This window comes from Triticum urartu, chromosome 5, assembly GCF_003073215.2.
Source record: "Triticum urartu cultivar G1812 chromosome 5, Tu2.1, whole genome shotgun sequence".
Lineage (NCBI taxonomy): Eukaryota > Viridiplantae > Streptophyta > Magnoliopsida > Poales > Poaceae > Triticum > Triticum urartu.
Window position 1 is genome coordinate 114,227,079 of NC_053026.1, and position 6,157 is coordinate 114,233,235.

The following is a 6,157-nucleotide window of genomic DNA, read 5'->3' on the forward strand; positions in this document are numbered from 1 at the left end:
GTAGAGTTTTCAAAATGTTTTATTTGTGCGTCCAAATCATGAACCTTTTTAGCGTTGCATTTCTTGCGTCAAGATCTTTGAAACTAGATTTCAGACAATAAAAAAACAAAAAATGAAGAAATGGGAACCAAATAAAATCAAAAACCAAAAAAGGAGGAAAACTGGAAGCACGACTGTGCTTCACACGGAAGCACATTTTGTGTTTCACTTTTTCTAAGAAGCACAGATTGTGCTTCACGCACGTGGTGCATAGGTATGCTTTTCACTTTTCAGAAAGCAAAGGTTGTGCATCACGCAGTGTACAACTTTGCTTTTCATTTTACAGGACATGTCGTGCTTCACATGATGCACAACTGTGCCTTTCACTTTTCATGAAGCACACTGTGTTCTGCACTTCTCGGGAAGCACAAGTTGTACTTCACAACTGTGCTTCATGAGGAGAAAAGAAACGAAAAAAATAATGTTTTTTTAGGAAACTAGGAAAACTAAAGCAAAATCCTGAAAACAAAAAATGTGTGTAGAAAACAAAAATACATGCTCTGACGGGTCCAATGCGCAACACTTGGCATTGACTAGATGCACCACTTGGCTCGGTAAGCGACTCAATCCGGGCGCACTGTAGTGGCTTGGTAAAAAGTGCACCGAAGTAGTTCGATTCGGGGCAATATAGTGACTTGGTTCGGGTACTGTAGCGACCTGGTTACTATAGCAACTGATTTTTTAGTTCATTCATTTTATTTCGGACATCTTATAAAAAAGAAGTTTTTTAAACATGAATAATATTTAAATTTTATGTTTTTTAAAATTCAAAGCATTTTTGCAATTAGGAACATTTTCCAAAAACACGGATATTTCTAGAAAAAACTAAATATTTTTTGGAAATGTAAAATTAGGATAGGCGAAATTTTTTAAATTCTGATTTTTTTAAAAAGGAATATTATTTGAGATTCTGAACAATTTTTGGAACACAAACATATTTTGAATTTGAGAACAAATTCTGAAAATGAGAACATTGTTTGCAATTTTAAACAATTTTTTGAAACGTAAAAAATTTCCTAGACATTTATTTTAAACATGAAAAATTCTCGAAAAAGTAGATCATTTTCTGTTTTGTGAATATATTTTTAAAACAAGAACATTTTTTGAAACTCCAATCAAATTTTCAAAACATGAACATTATCTGAAATTTCTGAACACTTTTTATTAAATCATAATTTATTTTAAATTTTGTTGAATTTTTGAAAATGGGAAAAGAGAAGAAAAGAAGAAAAAAGAAACGGGGAAAACAAAAGCAAAAGACAAAAGATAGTCATGGATCATAGACGGGCTGCAAATAATGGTTTGTTAGTGCTAAGTATAATAGTCATTAGTGTCGGGCTGTTATATATATGGTTTGCGAGGCGGAAGGCTATATATGAATCAATCTTTCAGAGTCCGCAACAGACCACATCTTTTGCTAACAATTACATTGATGAGCTGGACCAGTTGAATGCTAGGAAGGAGCATCAAATTAACACAAACGGCATCATCTGCACAGCAGAAGAGGTGGCTGCCACCTCCGAATGGCGAGGCAAATATTAATGTGGACGGAGCAGTGGCCAGGTCTCGGCGCGGAGGGGCAGCTGCAGCGATATGCCGGGACCATGACGACCTATACTTGGGTTCATCGACGGTTATTTTTCAGGGAATCACTGGTTCAGTGATGCTTGAGACTTATGCTTGCAGGGAAGCTTTGGCATTGGCAGAAGATCTTGCGACAACCAATATATGTGTGGCCTCGGATTGCCAAGAAATGGTCAATGATATCAACAGAGGGACAGGAGGCCCCAGCGCTGCCCTTGTACATGAAATAAAGCTTCATTGTAATAATTTTAATTCATACTCGTTTATTCATGAGCGTAGGAACCATAATTATGAGGGTCACAATCTCGTCAAGTTTGCTTGTAGCCGAGGACTAGGTAGACATGTCTGGTTGGACAATCCTCATGACCCAAACCTTGTACCTATGTCGCTTGTTTTTGAATGAATAAAGTTTGGCGAGAGTTGTCAAAAAAATATTTACCGTCGGGCTGTTATATATATGGTCGGTCAGTGTTGTACCACAATAGTGCATTCTTATTTTGTTTTTAGGACAAGAATTGGGATGTAAAATAATACTAGTACAAAAGTCCATGTAGTCCTAGCATGATGTTGATGAAGTTAAAAAGTTATAATAAAAAACTCAGATGAACAAAACTCATACTTATAGTTCGAATACATCAAGTTGGTCGACGCTTACTTATTGTCTATGCAATAGTTAATTAGTACATAGACAACAAACAAAAAGAGAAAAATAGCCTACAAATCAATCAAACCCATTAAGCGTCGCCAGAAGGGCGGCCAACTAGCTATGCCATGTGGCGCAAGTTGGTTGGCTGCAGTGAGAAAGTTTTTGAAAAAAAGATAAAGTTGAGGAATTATTTTAAAATATTTCACGCAAACAAAGAATTTTTAAATACTTTTTTTCCTTTTTAGATGAAGCTGATGACTCATGTATTTTTTTTAAATGGAGGGATATACAAACTGGCGCTCCCTGGCAGGCCGTGGAGGATTTTTTTTTTACTTCCTTTTAAGGTGGAGGCGAGGATATTTTTTCTAGAATATTTTTTAGATGAAGGCGACGATCCCATGTATTTTTTTAAATGGAAACGTGCGCACAGTTTCTTCTCAAGCGACGCCACAGGGTGACGTCCAACCACTAGTATTGTTCAAACATTGTACATATGCTAGTAGGCACTAAGTCAGAAGCGCTACCTTAAAATACATTTTCCAACAAAAGAAAACACAAAACCTAACTTTTGTTGGTTGTTTACCACAGCCCGATCGTACGTATAACCCGGTCGTGATGACTACAACCTGCTATTATAGACTGACTGCTTTTTTATCAAGTAGTTATGTGATACTCCCTTCATTCCAAAATATAGTGCGCCCGTGTTTCTCGAGGTCCAACTTTGACCATAAATTTAACCAAGGAGACCAACTACGGCGGGAGAAAAAAATATATAATTGAAAACTTCTTTCGAATACGAATTCACTGATATAATTTTTGCTCCTGCCGCAATCGGTCTTGGTAGTTAAATTTACGGTCAAAGTTGAAACACGGAGATAGAGAAAGCACTACATTCTGAAATGGAGGGAGTAACCTACAACATGGCGGCAATATATTTGTTGTCAAATCTCAGCCTCATGCACCGTGGCTAAAGGACCATTAGTGATGCCCTTCCCCTGCCATGTCAATCTAATGCCCGACCGCCTCCAGGCCAATGACTGTTCGCCACTAATGTTGTGGCGCTGCCCTGGCGACGCCCTCCCATATCCATGCCGACCCTATCCCGTCGTCGTCGAATTCGTCTCCAACGTGTCTATAATTTATGAAGTATTCATGTTATGTTTACAATATTTTTATATGGTTTTGGTGCGCTTTTATATGATTTTTATGTAACTAACCTATTAACGTAGTGTCTAGTGCCAGTTACTGTTTTCTGCATGTTTTTGACTTTTCAGAAAATCCATATCAAACGAAGTCCAAATGCCTCGAAACTTTACGGTATATTTTTTTGGTCCAAAAGAGACCCACGAAGCCTGGGAGGTGGACCAGACGAAGTTCAAGGGAGCAACAAGCTCAAGGCCCCCCGGAGCCTACCAAGCTTGTCGGTCCCTCGTGGGGCCCCGGACATAAAACTGATGGAAATATGCCCTGGAAGCAATAATAAAATGGTTATTATTATATTTCCTTAATCATGATAAAGATTTATTATTCATGCTAGAATTGCATTGACCGGAAACTTAAATACATGTGTGGATACATAAACAAATACTGTGTCCCTAGTGAGCCTCTACTAGAGTAGCTCGTTGATCAAAGATGGTTAAAGTTTCCTAACCATAGACATGAGTTGTCATTTGATAACGGCATCACATCATTAGGAGAATGATGTGATGGACATGACCCATCCGTTAGCTTAGCATATTGATCGTTCAGTTTATTACTATTGCTTTCTTCATGTCAAATACATATCCTCCGACCATGAGATTATGCAACTCCCGGATATCAGAGGATTACCTTGTGTGCTATCAAACATCACAACGGAACTGGGTGATCATAAAGATGCTCTATAGGTATCTCTGAAGGTGTTTGTTGAGTTGACATAGATCGAGATTAGGATTTGTCACTCTGAGTATCGGAGAGGTATCTCTCGGCCCTCTCGGTAATACACATCATAATCTTGCAAGCAAATGACTAAGGAGTTGGTCATGAGGTGATGTATTACGGAACGAGTAAAGAGACTTTCCGGTAACGAGATTGAACTAGGTATGAAGATACCGACGATCGAATCTCGGGCAAGTAACATACCGATGGACAAAGGAAATTACATATATTGTCATAAGGTTCCACCGATAAAGATCTTCGTAGAATATGTAGGAGCCAATATAGGCATCCAGGTTCCACTATTGGTTATTTATGGAGAGGCGTCTCGGTCATGTTTACATAGTTCTCGAACCCGTAGGGTCTGCACGCTTAACATTCATTGACGATATAGTGTTATATGAGTTATATGATTTGGTGACCGAATGTTGTTCGAAGTCCCGTGTGAGATCATGGACATGACGAGGAGTCTCGAAATGGTCGAGAGGTAAATATTGATATATAGGACGATGGTATTCGGACACCAGAAGAGTTTCGGAGTGCACCAAGTAGTCATCGAGTCACCGGAAGGGGTTCCGAACACCCCCAGTGAGTGTATGGGCCTATAATGGGCGAAAGAGGGGGACAGACCAGCCCCTGGTGCGCCCCTTCCTTGGACAGCCGGCTCTAGAGGAAGGAAAGGGGAGGGGTGCCCCCTCCTTCCTTTCCCTCCTCAACTGAGAAAGGAAAGGGGGGCACCCTCCCCTGCCTTCCTCCCGCACACATACATGGCAGGGGGAGTAGCTTGGGGCAGGACCCCAAGTGTGATTCGGCCTGAACGTGTGCAGAACGCGGAGGTGCCTTACGTTCGGTACTTGATCGGTTGGAGCGTGAAGAAGTTCGACTACATCAACCGCGTTATTAAACGCTTCCGCTTACGATCTACGAGGGTACATAGACACACTCTCCCCTCTCGTCACTATGCATCTCCATAGATAGATCTTGCGTGTGCGTAGAATTTTTTTTGTTTTCCATGCAACATTTCCCAACAGTGGCATCCGAGCCAGGTCTATGCGTAGATGATATGCACGAGTAGAACACAAAGAGTTGTGGGCGGTGATAGTCATACTGCTTACCACCAACGCCTTATTTTGATTCGGTGGTATTGTGGGATGAAGCGGCTCGAACCAACCTTACATGTCCACGCACATGAGACCGGTTCCACCGACTGACATGCAACTAATTTTGCATAAAGGTGGCTGGTGGGTGTCTGTTTCTCCTACTTTAGTTGAATCAAATTTGACTGCGGCCGGTCCTTGAAGAAGGTTAAAATAGCAAACTTGATGAATCACCGTTGTGGTTTTATGCGTAGGTAAGTACGGTTCTTGCTAGAAGCCCGTAGCATCCCACGTAAAACTTGCAACAACAAAGTAGAGGACGTCTAACTTGTTTTTGCAGGGCATATTGTGATGTGATATGGTCAAGATATGATGTGATATATGTTGATGTATGAGATGATCATGTTTTGTAATATCGACAACCAGCAGGAGCATTAGGGTTGTCTCTTTATTGTATGAAGTGCAAGCGCCATGTAATTTCTTTACTTTATCACTATGCATTAGTGATAGTTGTAGAAGTAATAGTTGGCGTGGCGACCTCGACGCAACGATGCTATGATGGAGATCAAGGTGTCGAGCCGGTGATGGTGGAGATCATGACGATCCTTTGGAGATGGAGATCAAAAGCACAAGATGATGATGGCCATATCATGTCACATATTTGATTGCATGTGATGTTTATCCTTTATGCATCTTATTTTGCTTAGAACGGTGGTAGCATTATAAGATGATCCCTTCACTTAATTTCAAGATAAAAGTGTTCTCCCTGAGTATGCACCATTGCTACAGTTTGTCATTTCGAGACACCACATGATGATCGGGTGTGATAGACTCTACGTTCACATGCAACGAGTGTAAGACAGTTTTGCACATGCAA